The following is a 20,980-nucleotide window of genomic DNA, read 5'->3' as shown; positions in this document are numbered from 1 at the left end:
TAAAAAAATTATTTCACAATATTAGTGATGAATTTGAAGATTTATCACTATTATTCCATTATTAGTGATGAATTTGGGAACCATCACTAATATTTCTTTTATTTAAAAAAATTAAAAAATAATAATTTCACAATATTAGTGATGAATTTGAAGATTCGTCACTATTATCCCCTTATTAGTGATGAATTTGGGAACCGTCACTAATACTTTTGTTATTTAAAAAAATAAAAAATTTATTTCACAATATTAGTGATAATCTTCAAATTTGTCACTCTTAGTCAATTATTAGTGACGGATTTGGAAACCATCACTAATACTTTTTTTATTTAAAAAAAAATTATTTCACAATATTAGTAACGAATGTTCAATTTTCTTACTATTAATCAATTATTAGTGAGGGATTTGAAAACCGTTACAAATACTTTTTTATTTTAAAAAAATAAAATAAAATTATTTGATACACTTTTTTTGAGTTTCCCCCAATATCTCCGTCATATCCCTTCTCGCCCTCGCCGTGGGACCGTAGGAAAAATCCAAAGTTCATGCATCAGCGGTCGCTGGAGTTCTTGGCCCGACAGCTGCAAGGCTTTAGTGCCCCATTTCCTCATTCACCATCCGAGTGTCCGACCCGAGCCCTTTTCTGTTTTGGGGTTTTGCACATCACCCGCTTTCATCCATTTATTGGGTAGGGCATATGAGTGACAGAGAGAGACAGAGATGGAAGAAGAGGGAAAAGTAAAATTGGACCGATGGGGATATCCAGTCAAGACCTCCTCCTACCCTTGCATTTCTGCTATCAATGCCTACTACCACCAGGTTTCTTCTTCTTCTCCTTCTTTTTGAGATTCTCTGTAGACTAAACACTGAGTCCTTTTTCTTGAACCATCGAAAGTGATGAGTTATGGAAGAGAGAGGTTTATAATTCTCAAAGCACCGCATCATGACCTTATGAAAAGTAAAAATGGGCCATTTAGCCGCATGTTGCCGCTAAACCCTAGCAATGCCATCTTCTGTTGCTCAAAACCCTCATTCCTCTCATTCCATTCCCCTCCTCTCATCATTCGCCGCCACGCCACCGACCTCCTGTCTCACCCATCATTTCCCGGGTGATTTCAACTTCCTGCGCCCGCTGATGTCTCCAGCGGCATCTGGGTCGGCCAGGACTCAGACTCCTCCACCGTCGACAGCTCCTTCAGGCGAAGCAGTGCAAACGGAAATGTGAAGGTAAATTCGAAGGAAAAACGATGGTCCCGCGACTGAGAGCTATTTGCCCAGCGACAGTGATGCTCTTCCACTTCCTATGATGTTTCCTGATTCATCTCCGGTATCACAGAACGAAATCAATCGTCGGCTTCGTTGCGACCCAAAAGCTGAGGTCTTTTTTCCTCCCTCTAGTTTCTTGAGTCATTTAAGTTAAAGTCTTTAGATTAAAATACCTTTTGTTGGTCCTATAAAATAATGGAAGGGTGAAATTATTAGAATAAACTACAGTTGTCCCTTGGGAGATTTTGACCGTGACTTTGAAAATTCTTTGATTCGTCCAAAAATGCTGCGGTTATTATGCGTGCAGTGCGATACAGTGATATGAATTCCTTCTAGAAATTAATGTGCAAAGTGTGGAAATGTCGTCAGTGTGCTTGGAAATTCTCTGATTGTATAACATCCTACTGAACGAAAATTATTTTGTTCCTAGTTAATATTTCATAAGTAGCATGTGCGTTTGGTTGATTCATCGTTCATCTAGAGACCCATTTGCTTGATCAAGACAAATCAACTGGGCCACATTATATCTCAGTCTTACCTGAGTTCCACTTTAGGTAGCATTTATTAACTAGGTTATGTGGCTACTTGTAATTTGTTATCATGTATATTTTTTAGAATAATTAAGCTAGATCCTTTTGCCAGTGGTAAGAAATGAGCCATCAATGCCACCTCTCTCTCTCTCTCTCGATGCCATGCATGCATCCTTTGCTGCAACTTTTTCAGCTATTTTGTTAAAATAATAACAGCTAATCAACTAATATGTGAACACCAGGGCTCTAGTCCAATAACTTATGATCTAGCCCTATGGTAGCATCTAGGATCAAATTCTCTTAGGGGAATTTGTCTTGCGGGTGCACGACTACACTCCCTATTTACCTATGAGAAAAGAAAACAGAAATGTTTGTGGGTATGACTCACATAATCTTTCGACTTATCTACTCGTTTAAAGGGCATGTGTATGAGGTTTGAGCTTGCTTGGGGGTCCTGAAACCAGTGATCTAAAATCTTCATATAGTTCTTTTAATATAGTTTGTTCAATGTGCCAAAAGAAAGTATTTATATTGCAAATTTTAGTTCCATTGATCTTGTCCTGACCCTGCTAGTTTCACATAATGTGGAACCACATATTAGTTAAATAAGTTTTTTTTTATTTAAGTGCTACTTGCCTTTTCGCTACTTCTCTATTTTATTTTTTTATATTTTATTTCTATTTTCTGATTTTTCTTTTTTGGATGGAACATTTTTTCCCCTCGTTTGTAAGAGGATAAGCCATTGTAATTTGTTGTTCCTAATTCCTAAATAAGATATCTATGTGCTGGAAAAAAAAAAACAAGGATGACTATATAATTTTGGACCATGTTTGTCTTGTCATTTTAGCATTTAGGGATTCTTTATAAAAATACAAAAGCTTGATTGCCACTTCTAATTTTGGTAGTTGGGGTTAAATACAGCCTAATAATCCTATGCACTGATGATTTTGAGACTATTGTGCGTGCATTGGCTGTGTTGGATGATGCTAGATAGTTAGATGTGAATCTGATGGGGTTTTTGTAGTATATACTTCCTTGCTGCCCCCTTTTCCCCAAAACCACTTTCACTATTTGGCCTAATTTATGGTTTCGAGTGTTTTTTTTTTTGGTTGCAGGACTGTAACGAAATGGTTTATGAATGGACTGAAAAGTTTCAGAGTTACCAAGGATTAGGATTTGTTAGTTAGTACAATAAAAAGGGGAAGAAAGTGTCTGCAAATGCATACCATGTCTAGGAAATGGTACTTTTCTTTTTCAAGGCATTGATGCTTATGCAACTTGAGTTGTTAACTTGGTTTAGGTTGCATGAAGATATAGAGATGCTTGTGCCTGTGCAGAGAAGCACACACTTTGTCTACATATTTTTTGACCTTATAGTTTACGCTCGATTTTGATAATGATAGATACTTAGGTATTTGATGGTTTTTAAGTGTATGTGTAGGCTTATATGAGCATTTCAAGGAATGACATTTGAAGCAAGATATAAAACCCTGAGGATTCTCTTTCATATTGTAAATTCTATTAATGTAATATGAGTCTGTAATAGTAACTAGGCATATGGTCTGTAATAATTTCTCACATATCATGCATATAAGATATATTGTAAGCTCAGTAAGACCTTAATATGACTCTAGGTCCCAACACTCATGCGCATATTTCATACATAATTCAGGAGTATTAAAAATGAATTAAATTAAATATTATTGGGAAGTTTGAGAGAGGTCGGGCAACCGAACCCCAAGAGATCAAAACTCCTCGAGCGCCCGAACTGTTGAAAAGTCAATAGTTGACCTAGCTCTCAGGCGACCGAACCATTTTTATGCATATCTTCCACGAGCGTCTGAACCCTCTGAAATGGACCCCTTACCAACTCGGGCTACTAAGGAAATCAGTTCAAAAATGGCTCGAGTAACAAAATATCTGAGCTCGGGCTACCGACCCACTGACCGGGCACTCGAAACTACAAACAAAATGCTACTGACTTTTGTTCGAGCTACCGCACCAAAAATCGGAATGCCAAACTATTTTTAAGGGTTTTTAAAAAATGAGTCTAGTCAGGCGATCGAATCTCGGTTCAGCCACCCAAACTTTCTCGGGTTAAAATTATTTTACCCGAGTTAAACAGGGATTAATTTGGGTTAATACTTCCTAAACATTTTAGAACTTTTCTAATAATACCCTGAAGATCCTAAACGGTTATATTTTTTACCTTACCTATAAATATAGGCTCATTTTTTAGGATTAGTAATTAATTAGAAAAAATCATTAGTCAAGAATCCTCTCTACAATAAAATCCTACTTTGCTCAAATACCCTCAAATGCTCATTCTTTTGATATATCTTGGTATTGTAAGAGCTTAGTGAGTGTGATTGTAATTTCTAGATAGTGCTAAAACTCTCACTTGCTTAATTGATTATTGATATTATTTTTGGGGAGTTTGACTAAGTTTTATACCACTAATTTCATATTATAAATCTTCATTGAGATAGACTAGCAAGATTAGGGGTCTTTGCATAGTTGTTGCAAGAATCCCATAGCTTTGATTTTTATTATGCAAAAATATTTTCAATAAGGCAAAATACTTTTCAAACAAGTAGTGTGCTTATCTCATTGAAGAAAATTTTCTTAAGCTAATTTGAATATCTGATTGATATCTTTGGAATCTTGATTAGCTAATGAAATTTGTTTTACCTAGTTTCAAAGATTTGCTTGTATTGAACACTCTTGAGCATTCCATTGATTATACCTTATTGCGTGTTGTTTGCACAACTATTTACATCATTGAGTTTATACTATATCTATGTTGTTGATGTGTATGTGATTGCTTATATTGGGTACATATCTGCTTTACATGAAAGTATAATCATTGTACCAGTCTTATTGTGAACATATTGTTGTATTCCAGGCGTGGTCTGAGGAGGTAGTAATCCAGCTCGGTATGGATTGTCTGTAAAGGTTGAGGTCAACCCTGTGCTAATTGACCAGGTTTTTTAGGTGCTGCTTCACCCGCTTAAGTGAGCATTATAGTGGTAATCCTTGTGCTTGTTTGCAAAAGCGGAGACGTAGATAATTTACCGAACCTCGATAACACTTCTGGGTGTCACTTATTTTTTACTGCTTTCTGGTGCATGCTTGGTTGATAAAATTGTGCTATTTAATTTCTGCTACATATTGCAATTAATTTATTTTACTTGTACTAGATTGACTTTAGGGTTGTGAAAATATTGTTGTTAGGGTATTGACCTATGACATCAATTTTAAAATAACAATTCACCTGCCTATTGGGATCACGGTAAAACTAACAATTGGTATCAAAGTCACGTAACATAGACTCAATAGTTATTTTGCAAAAGATCTTAGATGGCTCATAGCACCGTAATCTCTTTTCCTGAGGGTTCATCTTCAACACGACCTTTGGTTTTCAGTGGTGTTAATTATACCTTCTAGAAATAGTGGATGCACATCTACCTTCAAAATATAGATTGGAAAGTGTGGAGGGTTGTCTCTAAAGGAAATTATGTTCCTATGAAAATAAAGGGTACAACTAGATATTAGTGAATGATCAAAACCATCACTAATACTATACTATTAGTGACGAATTTTGATCCTTCACTAAAGGCCAAGTATTAGTGATAGTTTTGATCTTTCACTAAAATCCAACTATTAGTGACAAATTTAAAACTGTCACAAATACTACACTATTAATGACGAATTTTGATCCTTCCCTAAACGTCAAGTATTAGTGACAGTTTGATCCTTCACTAATACTCTAGTATTAGTGACAGTTTCAGGATTTGTCTCTAATAATAGAGTATTTGTGATAGTTTTGATCTTTCACTAATACTACACTATTAATGACGGTTTTGAAATTCGTCACTAATACCCTACTATTAGTAACAGTTTCAAAATTCGTCACTAATAATTAGTAGTAATGACAGATATAACAACTAATTTAAAACTGTCACTAATATTATTAGTGATGATTTTGTGATTATTAGTGATGGTTTTGATTTTTTACTAATAATCTTATTTTTTGTAGTGTCAACTGGTCTCCCTTATGGGGCGGAAACACCCCATTCAATTTACCAGGTTGAACCAAACTGGTCTCCCTTACGAGACGGAGACTCCCCAACTCAATGAATGGGCTGAGCCTAACTGGTAGAATAGAAATAAAATTTCTGAACAATTAAATGCTTCTACAAAAGCAGAGATGTACATAGTGAAAACTCTAAAATACACTCATACAAGATATGGATTAAAGTCCAAGTGAGTAAGGGACTATTTTCTTAAAAAAATAATTATTGGTAATCTTTGAATAAGATATATATGATAAAAGCTTTAAAGATTAAACCCTAATGAATTTTTCTCCAAAAAATATTTTTCAATAAAAGTGTAGAAGAACCTAGGGTTTGCTTTCAAATGATTTTTACAAACAAAAGATGTATATATGAAAGCTCGAATGCAATAAGGCTTTTCAAGCACCATATATATGATTGTAAATATGTGCTTAAGTCTTTTAAAATCAAGCCCAAAAAGATTTTGTAAAACAAGAGATGAAAAATAGAACAGTGAAAAATATTCTCTTGTTTTTGAAAGGATGAGTAAAAACAAAAATATGCAATAAAATGCTCATATTAAGAATCTAAGCTCCAAAAAAAAAAAAAAAAAAAAGGTTATCTCCAAAAGATATTTTCAAAACAAAGTGTAAGAGAAAAGATAGATTTAATGCACTCCAAAAAGAAATTTTGCAAATAAAAATGGAGTGGAGCTTTTGATTTTGATTTAAAATGCTCAAAAAAATTTGAAAGTGTTTTGGACTAATCAAAAGCTGTTAATTAACCTTATGAATGAGTTATTTATAGATTTTCTAAAAATCTGACCGTTAAGGGACATGAAGGGTATTTTAAAAAAAAATAATTAAAAATTAAACACGTTTAGCATTAGAAAATTGGTCAAACCCGAGAGGGTCGGTTGACTAAGCATGGCGTTGGTTGACTGAGTTCAAGTTATTTCTAACCCTTCATGGTTTCGATCGGTTGGCTAAAAAAGTTAGTTGGCTGAGCCTTGAAAGTCGGTTGACTGAACACTTTTTGTTCTTCTATGGTCGGTCGACTGTGCGATGACCCAAAAATTTCGTCCTATCTCTTTGATACCACCTTGTAATAACTTGAATATCTCATATTATAATAATCACTGATAAAGACAACGGAAGTCCTCAAATATTAATTACCAAAGTACTAATTATCCCAATATATCAAATTATTTCCAGTATCACAATTAACACCCCTAAAAATTCTAAATACATCAAATCATAATTTAATAAACGTCTATTCTAAATAAAACCTTTAATCCCACCCACGCTTTTGCTATGTTACTCTATCTTCAGCTAATCTTCTCATGGCATCTGAAAAATGTTATATAATCATGGGGTGAGACACCTCTTAGTAAGACAGAATAAATTAGTGCTAGTGTGTGACAATGAGTCTATATATATAAACATATGATTCATCTCTTAATTATTGAAATAACATAGTAATTTAAACTATACTCATACCTGTACAATTTCATATCACATATTCTTTTTGAGTTCATAACTTGGCTTAAAAGCCCTATATAAATTGCAAGTCACATGATGTGTACACATAAAATCAATTGCTGAGATTGGGGCGTTTCATACCGTCGTCCCTCAGTCAGCCATTCATATTCAATTCACAATTCATCACATACATTTGCTATGATACATATAAACATTTTCTGCATGATTGAGGCGTTTCATACTTTCGTCTCTCAATCAGCTATTCATATTCATCACATATATATACCATGATTCATATCAAGCATTTTCTGCATGAATGAGGCATTTCGTACCGCCGTCCCTCAATCAACTATTCATACTATGCTCTCGCTGAGTTTGAGGGGTTTCGTACCGCCGTCCCTCAAACCAACCAATCATCACATACATTTTCTGAGTCTGAGACGTTTCGTACCACCATCCCTTAGACCTACCATTCGTACTACTACAATAACGAACAACACTATGTTTCGGTGAGCGTTTTCATCGTGTAGTTATATTTGCAATTTAAGTTGTCCTAAGTGTAATTTGTGCGTTATCATTATTGTTATTACATGTTTCATAGTTTAAGATTATATGTTTCTTGTTTTATAATTTATCTGATTTACGTTATATAATTTGGGTGTAAGGTAAGGGTTTGTAAATGTATTCGTAAGTGGTCGAACTACAATTTTCCAATCGTCTGCATGAATATAACAAACTATCATGCCATGGATCTTGTATATAAAAACATTGTCATGCTAATGCTCTGTATTAAACACTTTCTATAACTGTTAAATTTTATTAAATTGTATCTGATTACGCGCTAAAATTGCGTAATTAGGCGTTCTAATCCAAACTTTACGACTTATATTTCTAATTAAATGTCTAATTACATCCAATATTTTAATAAAGTGCCAAATTTATCATTCTTGAGTTTTATTACATAATTTATGAATTTTTGGTAATTTTTTATCACTAGAAAAGTCCCGGGAACCAAAACCGATATCTGTTCGTAAATCGCGTATAACTTTTCAGTCCCAACTCCGATCGAGACGATTCAAATTTTTGAAGAAATACGAGAGGATTATCTACAACTTCTGTGTTTTGAGTTTTGAGAGAAACGGGCTTTAGGAAGGTCAAAACGGATCGTGTTCGCGAAAAACAAAACTGAAAATATATACATATTCTGCTTCAGCAAGATGAATGATTTGTGTTCAGGCTTTTGCATGCCTGATGAACACATTCAATGGCTTATAATCAATAACCAATCTCTTTTTTCCTCTAATCTTCTCTGATCTTTTTTCAACATAAAATGCTTGACATGCCAAAGAGGAATTGGTTGGTTCAATGAGACCTTGCTTTAATAAAGAATAACATTCTTCTCTGACAAGCTTAAGGTCTGATGGAGTCATTCCCGGATGGGTAGCTTTGGTCGGACTAACATCTTCATTGAGTTTAAAGGGAATGTGATGAAAAAGTCTAGGTTTTTCCAGAGTAGATGATTATGAATGAACTGATCATGACTTTCTACATATAACTTGAGAAGTTTGTTTTGAATGAGCTGAAAATCTAGAAGAGAATACGAAAGAGAATAGATTTTGTTTGTCTGAGTAAAAGGCTTGAATTCTCTTTTATACTTAATTCCAGTGGGAAGAATCCTCAAGGATTTCGAAAGATAATAAACATCCCATCCTAATAAAACATCTTTTTGAGGAAGTGGACTGCCGATAACATGAGTCCAAATAATGCAATTAGGAAGGAGTTTAATTCCAAATTTCCTTTTGGAAATCAAAGTGATAGTAAAAATTTGATCATTTGCAGCTCTGAAAAATTGAGTATGGGAAGACCAACATTTTGATGGTAAAACTTTTGGATTAACCATGGTCTTATGGGATCCTGTATCAATGAGTGCAACAGCAGGAATGGGTTTACCATATTTTTCAGGGAGGAGCTGGATTTGAACATGAGAACTGATCTGAGAGTCTTGAGAAGAGAGAATAGGCTGGACTTAAAGAGTCTCATCTGAAGCATAGTCATCTTCTGAATCAGAATTTTCTGAATCAGTAAGGACGAGAATAGTTTCTTCAGTCATTTCTTCTTGTTCTGAAAGAACAGATTCTGCATCTACATCAAGTTCTTCATTTTGTAATTGCTGGGCAAGTTTTATAGATTTTGTCCTGTTCATTGGGCATTGCTTTGCATAGTGACCTTTTTTTTTTTTTTTTGCAAATGAAACGTTGAGGAGATTTTTCATGTCCTCGTCGGTTCTTCTTTTTGAAGAATCTGAATCTTTTCTTCTTTCTGTGATGTTTCTTGGAAAGCTTGTCAGAACCATAGTCTTTGAAATGCTTCTTCTTTTTAGGACTACAGATGCAATTCTTTTCTTTGCATTTGATCTGCAAGTAGGGCTTTTTGCATTGCTTTGTGAACTTATGATTCTGCTTAATCATCTTGGAAAACAATTGACAGGTATCATATAACTTTTCAAGTGCAGTGAGTGCCAGTTGATGAATTTTTCCTAATGAGATTTCTTTGAGTGGTCGTGAAAGAGATGCAATCTTTCTCTGTAAATCTGGCTGGATGTCTTCTGGTAAAGAATTAATGTAGACTTGTTTGAGATTGTCATTATGAAATCCACAAAGGAGATAATATCGCTTGGACATCCTTTGATAATGAAAATCAAGATCCTTTCTTTTTAAAGAACAACATCTCATTTCAAAATATTCTTGTCGAACTTCATTGGCATGAATATCTGGATCTCCGACGAATTCTCGATAAAGTGTACCCAAAGCAAAAGAGGGAATCTGGAATTTAATGAATGTTACTTGTCTGTATTCACTAAGACTTTGAAACCAGTCTCTCAAAGTTCTAGTAAATATGGATGTGAACTCAATAAGAACTGATTCTAAAGTATTCCCGGGCTTTGAATGTTGAAGGTCAATCCATGCACCGAATTCACCAATTCGATCTCTCTACTTAGTTGGAGGTAATTCATCAAAAGAGAACCATGAACCATTGGTTGAATGATGGGGAGCTGAATGAGGAGTAGTTGAAGTAGCCTCAGAAGGTTCTTCCACAAAGGGGACTGTGGTGTCGGTCTCTTCATGGAATTCCTGGGTTCTGGATGATCCTGGTTCTGTGGGAGATGCCATCATCATATTGGTGAGATCAGTAATCTTTTGATTTGAGGAGAAGGACGATGTTTTAGTGGAAACATCACTGTTATCTTCACTGGGTTCCTCAGGAACAAGGTCGACAAGGAAAGATGGAGATTGATCAGGTGATACAAATGGACTTTTTAGTTTATGGTCAACAGGTTCATAAGGAAAAGGTTTTGCCGGAATTGGAGATCTTGGAATAACTGGGGTTGACGGAATAAGAGAATGTTTCTTAAAGATTTCAGCAGTGGATTTGAAATGTTTGGAATAGTCTGGCTATTGGTAGGATGGAGTCGATGGTGACTGAGGAATGAAAGAGTATGATGGAGCATATGGAAAAGCTTTAGGGATGTAGGTTGATGTGGGATTTGGACGATGATCTCGTTCAATTTGAGATACTTGATCTTTGAGCCTTCTGATTTATGCTTCTTTATCATTGAACATGGATCCAAAGTATCCTGCAGAAATGAATTGTCTGAGCTCAGCATCAAGACGATTGTCGCGACGTCCCGGGAGCGCGTGTGCCCCGGGCGGCGAAATTAAAGCTCAATTTAATATTTTCATGGAAAAACATGGATATCGGAGTCGCCACTAACCTTTAGTGCGGTTAGAACACATGATTACTACCCCGTTAGGGGTAGAATCGGTCTACATTACCAAAGTTGGGGTCGGGAGTTCGGTTACGCGAGGGGAAGGTACGAGCACCCCCTACGCGCCCATTCTTACAAACGGTACCTAATTAATTTGAAATTATCCCTAAGTTAATCTAATAATTCTTTAAATTACTCATTTTTATGAATTTATAAATACATGTAAAAAAATAAATAAATAAATAAATATATACATATATATATTCCCTCAGAGCTTAGGGTACGTGATGCCCGAAGGCTCATACCCCCGCAATAAAATCATAGGGATAATAATTAAGAAAATACACTCCCAAAATTTTGAAATTATATATAAAATTTTTATAGAAAAATACTAGTATGGGAGGTTTTAATATATATTAATAAGATAATAAACTAAGAAATTAAATTACCATAATACATGTAATAATAATAGGGATATATATGTGCTACATATACTATATAGTACTAAATTGCTTATAGCACCTAATAACTTATCCTAATAATAAACCAACCTAATAGATAGTAATAATACACAAATCATCATAATAATAATAAGGTAACTCAGATCATAATAATACTAAACTTATAATAATAATAATAATGATACTATATTATACATAATAATAATAACGATAATACTAATAGTGACAATATTACCATATAGTAAGATATTAACATCCTATAAATACAATAATAACAACTTGGAAATAATCAAAACCTTAAAGTTAATATTTAATATATACACACATGTAAACAATTAATCCCTATGGAAACAATTCGAACCCTAAAACTAATAGGCAAAAGGCAAAATAATAAATATGGAAATAATTGAAATTATGGAATCAAATCAACCTAAAAATTAACAAGTTAATAAACAACAATTAATGAAATTAAGGCAACAAATCAACCCTAAATAATATATAATAATAATATAACTGTCCTAATATACAATATTAATATGACAATAATGATAACCCAAAATATACAATATCAATATGACAATGATGAAAACCATAAAATAACTATATAATAAGATCACCTAAATATTACACGATAGCTATAACAATAATAAACAATAATATCACTTGAATACATAATAGACCATAACATTACGTAAATATATATGTACATGAACTTAACATTCAATAGTAAAACATATATTTATATCTATATATACTTGTGCAAAAATAAACCAATATTACAATAGCTCCCAATAAGCTAAAATAACCTTGGATATTATCATTTAAACAAATGTTACAACATTAGAAATACTACAATGCGTATTAAAACACAATGATATCAACAAGGAAAATATTGCATGGATGTTTAAATGCTAAAACACATATTACAAGAATAAAATCCAACAATAATAATATTATTTAATATGTACAATAAATTTATATGTAAATAAAACCCTTAAGTATACCACCTGCAAAAACACATAGATACTAAACATACAATAAACCTAAAAAAAAAAATTATTACCATAAGACAAAAAACAAACATATATTGATGATAAAATATGTACCTAATAAATAAAGGAAACACATAGAATATAATATTACATGTAAATATAACATAAAAAATCCATATACAAAATAATAGCCTAGAATAAAAAAAAAAAATAATAAGTATAAATATATATATATATATATATATATATATATATATATATATATACAATAAATACAAACTGGTGCCTTACCCAAAATGCAGGAGGTATGGCCGGATACCTTGGGGGTTGCGTTAGGAGGAATCTGGAAGGGGAGGTCACCGGAGTGCTGGGCTACTGTGGTGCTGGCTCGCGGCTTTCTTGGCTGGTCGTGAAGGTTGATGGTGGTGGCGAGGGCGACGGCGGTGGGAGCGAGCGACGGCGTGGCGACTGGTGGTTGCTGTTCCGAGGGGCGTTGCAGAAGGTCTCGGGTCTTCTGGTGGTGGCTGGCTGGAAGCTCTGGGTCTAGCTGTGGAGTTGCAGCAGAGATTGGAGGAGGGAATCGGCTAGTCTGTCGTGAAGGATGGCCGCGAACAGCGTGGGCGACGACGACGGGCATGGGCGTGACAGCGGCGAGATGGCGTGAGCGATGGCGACGAACTGGAGGTAGCCAGGTGCGTGAGCGACGGTGGGACTGCCCTGAGTGGTGTCGTGGCCATGAGAGGTGGGATGGTTGCCGGAGAGCTACTGGGTGGCCATGAGGCAGCTGGGTGACGGCAACGGCAACGTAGGTTGCTACGATGGCGGAAAGACAAGGCTGGTCTGTGAGGGGCCAGGAGAGACGAGCACGAGGTGATGTGCTGCTGTGCGTGCCCGTGGGGGAGCCGGAGAGGAGGGGGCCGCACAGCTTCATCTTCTTCCTCTAAACCATCTGTCCACTCTCCTGCTCCCCCACGGGCATGCACAGCAGCACATCACCTCGTGCTCGTCTCTCCTGGCCCCTCACAGACAAGCCTTGTCTTTCTGCCATCGTAGCAACCTACGTTGCCGTTGCCGTCACCCAGCCGCCTCATGGCCACCCAGTAGCTCTCCGGCAACCATCCCACCTCTCATGGCCACGACACCACTCAGGGCAGTCCCACCGTTGCTCACGCACCTGGCTACCTCCAGTTCGTCGCCATCGCTCACGCCATCTCGCCGCTGTCACGCCCATGCCCGTCGTCGTCGCCCACGCTGTTCGCGGCCATCCTTCACGACAGACTAGCCGATTCCCTCCTCCAATCTCTGCTGCAACTCCACGGCTAGACGCAGAGCTTCCAGCCAGCCACCACCAGAAGACCTGAGACCTTCTGCAACGCCCCTCGGAACAGCAACCACCAGTCACCACGCCGTCGCTCGCTCCCACCGCCGTCGCCCTCGCTGCCACCATCAACCTTCATGACCAGCCAAGAAAGCCGCGAGCCAGCACCACAGTAGCCCAGCACTCCGGTGACCTCCTCTTCCAGATTCCTCCTAACGCAACCCCCAAGGTATCCGGCCATACCTCCTGCATTTTGGGTAAGGCACCAGTTTGTATTTATTGTATATATATATATATATATATATATATATATATATATTTAGACTTATTATTGTTTTTTTTTTATTCTGGGCTATTATTTTGTATATGCATTTTTTATGTTATATTTACATGTAATATTATATTCTATGTGTTTCCTTTATTTATTAGGTACATATTTTATCATCAATATATGTTTGTTTTTTGTCTTATGGTAATAATTTTTTTTTTTTAGGTTTATTGTATGTTTAGTATCTATGTGTTTTTGCAGGTGGTATACTTAAGGGTTTTATCTACATATAAATTTATTGTACATATTAAATAATATTATTATTGTTGGATTTTATTCTTGTAATATGTGTTTTAGCATTTAAACATCCATGCAATATTTTCCTTGTTGATATCATTGTGTTTTAATACGCATTGTAGTATTTCTAATGTTGTAACATTTGTTTAAATGATAATATCCAAGGTTATTTTAGCTTATTGGGAGCTATTGTAATATTGGTTTATTTTTGCACAAGTATATATAGATATAAATATATGTTTTACTATTGAATGTTAAGTTCATGTACATATATATTTACGTAATGTTATGGTCTATTATGTATTCAAGTGATATTATTGTTTATTATTGTTATAGCTATCGTGTAATATTTAGGTGATCTTATTATATAGTTATTTTATGGTTTTCATCATTGTCATATTGATATTGTATATTTTGGGTTATCATTATTGTCGTATTAATATTGTATATTAGGACAGTTATATTATTATTATATATTATTTAGGGTTGATTTGTTGCCTTAATTTCATTAATTGTTGTTTATTAACTTGTTAATTTTTAGGTCGATTTGATTCCATAATTTCAATTATTTCCATATTTATTATTTTGCCTTTTGCCTATTAGTTTTAGGGTTCTAATTGTTTCCATAGGGATTAATTGTTTACATGTGTGTATATATTAAATATTAACTTTAAGGTTTTGATTATTTCCAAGTTGTTATTATTGTATTTATAGGATGTTAATATCTTACTATATGGTAATATTGTCACTATTAGTATTATCGTTATTATTATTATGTATAATATAGTATCATTATTATTATTATTCTAAGTTTAGTATTATTATGATCTAAGTTACCTTATTATTATTATGATGATTTGTGTATTATTACTATCTATTAGGTTGGTTTATTATTAGGATAAGTTATTAGGTGCTATAAGCAATTTAGTACTATATAGTATATGTAGCACATATATATCCCTATTATTATTACATGTATTATGGCAATTTAATTTCTTAGTTTATTATCTTATTAATATATATTAAAACCTCCCATACTAGTATTTTCCTATAAAAATTTTATATATAATTTCAAAATTTTGGGAGTGTATTTTCTTAATTATTATCCCTATGATTTTATTGCGGGGGTATGAGCCTTCGGGCATCACGTACCCTAAGCTCTGAGGGAATATATATATGTATATATTTATTTATTTATTTATTTTTTTACATGTATTTATAAATTCATAAAAATGAGTAATTTAAAGAATTATTAGATTAACTTAGGGATAATTTCAAATTAATTAGGTACCGTTTGTAAGAATGGGCGCGTAGGGGGTGCTCGTACCTTCAGCTCGCGTAACCGAACTCCCGGCCCCAACTCTGGTAATGTAGACCGATTCTACCCATAATGGGGTAGTAATCATGTGTTCTAACCGCACTAAAGGTTAGTGGCGACTCCGATATCCATGTTTTTCCATGAAAATATTAAATTGATTTTTAATTTCGCCACCCGGGGCACACGCCCTCCCGGGACGTCGCGACAGCTTAGCGGCTCCGCTGGGGACCTAGAGAGTCGAGCCATTAATTAATTAAAAATTATCCCAAGTTTAAATTTAATAAATCTATTAATTACTCCTTATTTTGTAAATATTGTAATTTGTAAATAACTTTACTTAATTGTAAATATTTTACTTCCATAATTTGTAAAAAACCTCAATTAATTAAAAATATTTTGTTTCCTAATTTGTTGAGCATTAATTGTAGATAGTTTGTTTCTAAATATTCTGAATAAGCATATTAATTGTAGATATTGTGAATAAGCATATTAATTATAGATATTTTGTATACTAATCATAAATATTTTGTTTCCTTATTTTTTTGTTTCCAAATTTTTTAGAATCAACATGTTAATGGCAGATAATATGTTTCCATATCTTGTGAATAAATACATTAATGGTAGATATCTTGCTTCCATATTCTTTATAGCATGTGAATAAATGTGGGGATAGCAAGATTAGGATAAATTTAAATTCACACACTCTCACGCTCTATATCCGAGCTTTACCTACTAAGATTAGATAGGGGTGTAATAGCGTTTGTCCCTTCGTAGCTTAAGTTTGATGGGACCCGCGAACCACCCCGCTCAATGCGAGTTTTGTCCGGACCCCTATGGGGGAGGATGAAATTTCAAATTGGAGACCTTTTTGTCAATAGGGATTAGAGTCTACCCACACGTACTTGTCCATAGTTTTTCCTTAACTAGGATAGAGCCATGAAGGACCCTATATATACGTACCTACCCTGGGTTGAGACAGGAGCCACATTCTTCTCCATGTATAGTGTGTTGTATATATGATATGAGATACTTTGTATTATATGATACATTTGACATCCATTTTAGATATACATACTACTTAGTCAGTATTCAGAAAAAGTCCAATAATGAGACCAAGGCCCATCCTTTCAAAAAAATGAAGCACTTGGCCCAAGCATTTTAAAATATGGGTCGGCCCAACCCTTTTCAAATAACTCGGGCCCAATTTTTTGAGAAATAACAAGTATAGGCCCAACCTTTTCCTAAGTAAAAACTCGGCCCAGGCCTAATTTTCAAAATGAGTCAAATCCAGATTTCCATAAATGGGCTTCGGCCCTATTACCCGAGAAAATCCAGGCCAATATTTTCTAAGCAAGCCAAGCCCAAGTCTTTTTTAAAATTAGGGCCTGATCCCATCATGAAATATATTGAAGCCCATATTTTAAAATACTTGAGGCCCAAGTGCACACTAAAATCCAACGGGTTGACCAACCTGGGTCAACCCGAACCTCAGATCATAATTTGACCCTTCATAGAATCTGAGGTACATGGACCGTCATCAAGGAAAAGAATGATTGAGGGAAGAATTGAATTGAAATTGTGACCCATCAATGATTGTCTTAATCTTGAAATCTCTCATTAGTGGGACTTTTCCTAGAAAGCTGACAAAGTAGTTAATTAGGTTACATTGCATCCATGCATTCCTGCATAATTTCACACATAATCATGCACGATAGGTCACATACATGGTCATATCTCTATTTGTATGTGTAATTGCACTAGGTACATCCATGTACAAACATTCATTGCATCCATGCATTCATGCATAATTTCACACATAATCATGCACGATAGGTCACATGCATGTTCATATCTCTATTTGTATGTGTAATTGCACTAGTTACATCCATGCACCAACATTTATTACATCTCATGATCATGCATTGGATACTCACACATTCGTGCCTTATATAATCATGCATTCACGATGCTAAAAAGGGAAAGTTTTGGTTTGCAGTGCCTAGCCACAGAATTTGTCTGAGCAAGCAACATTGAGACTGTCACGCATCAATACAATACCAGGAGAAGGGCAAAAGAAATGAGTGAACAATTGGAAGGTAGAGTCCTGGGCATAGAACAAGGACAGAAAGAATTGATTGAAAAAATGAGTAAAATTATGGAAATGTTGATGAACAAAGGAAAACCGGTACAAAATGATTCTAAAACAGATATAGACCCTACTCATCCTCCAGGGTTCACCCTAAATCATGGACAAACATCAGCTCCACCACTGGGCGTCATGGGGGATCCAATGCCAAATATGCCTCCATTTATCCCAACTGTGCCAGCACAAGGGTTTCCAGTGGCAGGGACTTCCCCCTTAGCAACTCCTGATATGGGGATAAATAGATCTGAGTCTAAGCGTCGTTGTGATGTATTGGAGGAACGCTTGAAAGCTATTGAAGGATCCAATACATTTGACTCTATAGATCCCAATGATTTGTGCCTCGTGCCAAAGGTCACCCTACCACCAAAATTCAAAGTACCAGATTTTGAAAAATTTAATGGAACTAATTGTCCTCGAACTCACCTGCGCCTGTATTGCCAAAAAATGGCTGCCCATTCCGATAATGAGAGACTAATGATGCATTGCTTTCAAGACAGCTTGACAGGGGCAGCTATCAGGTGGTATATTCAACAAGATCGGACTCGGATCCGCACATGGAAAGACTTGGCTAATTCTTTTATAGCTCAATACCGCCATGTTATAGAAATGGCATCCGATCGTATGACCTTGCAGAGTATGCAAATGAAGCCCACCGAAACATTTAGAGAATATGCATATAGGTGGAGGGACATGTCTGTCCAAGTCAATCCTCCGGTGGAAGATAGGGAGGCTATTTCCCTATTTGTGAATACTTTGAAAGATCCTTACTTCAGACATCTCCTAGGGGCAACCCCACATGACTTTATGGATATTGTTGCTACTGGAGAGAGAATTGAAACGGCCATCAAAGTCGGAAGAACCAAAAGTGGTGATGCAGAAATTGACCCAAGTAAGAGGAAGAAAGACGAGGAAGCACAGATGATTCAGGGGCATCATTACCAAGCGGGTAAAATCCGAGGGACAAATAAGAATTTTTCCTACAAGCCCATAGTCCATCAGATAGTGCATTCAGGTGCGCAATCCCAAGCAGTTCCCTTCGGACCTAAGCCTATTTCAAGGCAGCTGAGTGTTCAGGACACGGGAGGGAGCCCCCTAATGGAAAGAAAGAGAAAAGAAGTTCAACCTATTCCGATGACTTACGCAGAATTGTTCCCGCAATTGGTGGAAATTCAAATGGTTGCACCAATACCAGGATTGTTGCTACAATCCCCTTTCCCAAGGTGGTACGACCCAAATGCTCGACGCGAGTATCATTCTGGGGCAATAGGTCATTCAATCGAAAAATGTTGGCATTTCAAGCATAAAGTACAAACCTTAAGAGATTTGGGTCTATTGGCAATTGACGTGGAGGAGCCTATTGTGCAACATTGAAGGAATATTTTGAAGATCAGATCTGTCAAAGAAGTACAACAAGTTTTGAACCAGAGATATTCCACATATAGGCTGAATAAATGGGTTTACTTTTGACCATGGAAACAGAGAAATACAAGTGGCAAACTTTTGATTATTCGCCCCCTACATGGATGCTTTTATCTTCTTTTGTTTTCTTATTTCTTTTGTTGCAATTTATTAAAGGTTTTATCTCCGAAGTTTCCTTTGCTATCAAATAAACGAAATTATGCATTTTCGTATATCACTTGCATCGGGAGTTCAATGTCCAAAATTTTGTTTACTCGTGTTTCTTTGCTAAGATAAGGAAAATAAAATACCAATATTCATGAACCAAAAGCAGGTGTTAGTTATGAAAAATTCAAGCTACGAGACGAAAATAAAGCAAGATGAAATAATGTTCGTCACTCCATGAGTTCGAATACTGCGAAGAAGTTCTGAAAGCCACAGTAAAATATGGGTTGGTTCCATGAATCTCATGTCAGTCCGCTAATCAAGTTTTGATCGAATGATAGATGGCCATGTTTGGCCGATCAGTTATCCCTAAAAAGAACCCAATATTGATTTACCATTTGTTAACCCACTTGAGCTTGATTGTTAAACTAATTTTTCTTAAAAGTCAGTTCACCAGAAATTTAACTCGGGTTTGGGTGCCTTAGCATTTGACAAGTCATTTGAGACAATAATCATTATCAAAAGGATGGCAGGCTATTTTTTATGCTACTCAAAAGAAAGGCAAAAGAAAAACCCCTTGCAAAGCCCTTTTTGAGCCTAAAAAATTTCATTCTTAACCCGTCAAAGGATCACACCCCATACTGGGGCAGTTTTAAGAAAATGATCAGTCCCAAATGGAATTCAAATGAAAATGAAGTTAAGATTCCTTCATAAAAGGAAAAGCAAAAGTTGCGATAAAAGGAAGAAGAAAAGGAAGAAGAAAGAAAAATAAGGGACGTACTACATATTGATCTTTGACCAAATTACCCTTCATAAAATCAACGATTTTGAGCCTTATTTAACTCTTTTCTTCTTTAACCCAAACCCTAGCCTGCATTACAGTCCAACTGAAGTCCTGACCAGATTGGTATACATTCTTGTGTCAAATGATTTGTCAGACGCAATATTGTGTCTGAACTACGTAATGACCTGATCCTGAAAGGGTACGTAGGCAACTTGTCCAAATGACAAGTTCGGTCAATATCTTGCAAGTGCCTCAATTCAAACTGGGAGCATAAAACATCATTATGGGATGGGATTTTTGAGCCTTAGTTTTCCTTTTATTCTGAAAACCTGTATCCCTCATCCAACGTTTCGTCCCGAGTCTTAAAGACCATCTTGAGATCAAAACATTAGTCGGACTTGACTGAACTAGGGGCAACCATTAAACAAAAGGTTCTCAATGGTTTCACGGCAGAACAAGGTGGAAGAATAGTCCCCCAATAAAACTGGGGCAATCGGTTAAAAAAGAAAATCAGTTATTCAGTTCGAAAAGTTAGCACCATCATCATTAGGGCTCTCGAATACTGGTATGAATTTTTTCCATTGAAATAGCAAACGAACTCAGTAAAACATCTATTTTGTGCATATGACCTTTTGATTTAGCAAGTTGATGTCCTAAATGCATGATCATTCATCATTCATTCCCCCATCCAAAAAAAAAAAAAAAATCCATTCTTCAAAAGCTCTAAAAGGAGGACGG

General features: G+C 35.6%; 1 long non-coding RNA gene across 1 annotated transcript; it reads left to right on the top strand.

Annotated features, from left to right (window-relative positions):
* The first annotated feature begins 677 nt into the window (after window positions 1-677).
* Window positions 678-3,421, top strand: LOC131148633 (uncharacterized). Its single transcript, XR_009135021.1, has 2 exons — window positions 678-1,375; window positions 2,909-3,421. It is a non-coding gene; the product is annotated as an uncharacterized LOC131148633 (long non-coding RNA).
* The last annotated feature ends 17,559 nt before the right edge of the window (window positions 3,422-20,980 follow it).

Source organism: Malania oleifera, chromosome 2 (genome assembly GCF_029873635.1).
Source record: "Malania oleifera isolate guangnan ecotype guangnan chromosome 2, ASM2987363v1, whole genome shotgun sequence".
Lineage (NCBI taxonomy): Eukaryota > Viridiplantae > Streptophyta > Magnoliopsida > Santalales > Ximeniaceae > Malania > Malania oleifera.
The sequence above is the reverse complement of the archived record's forward strand: the minus strand, read 5'-3'. Positions and strand labels throughout refer to the sequence as shown.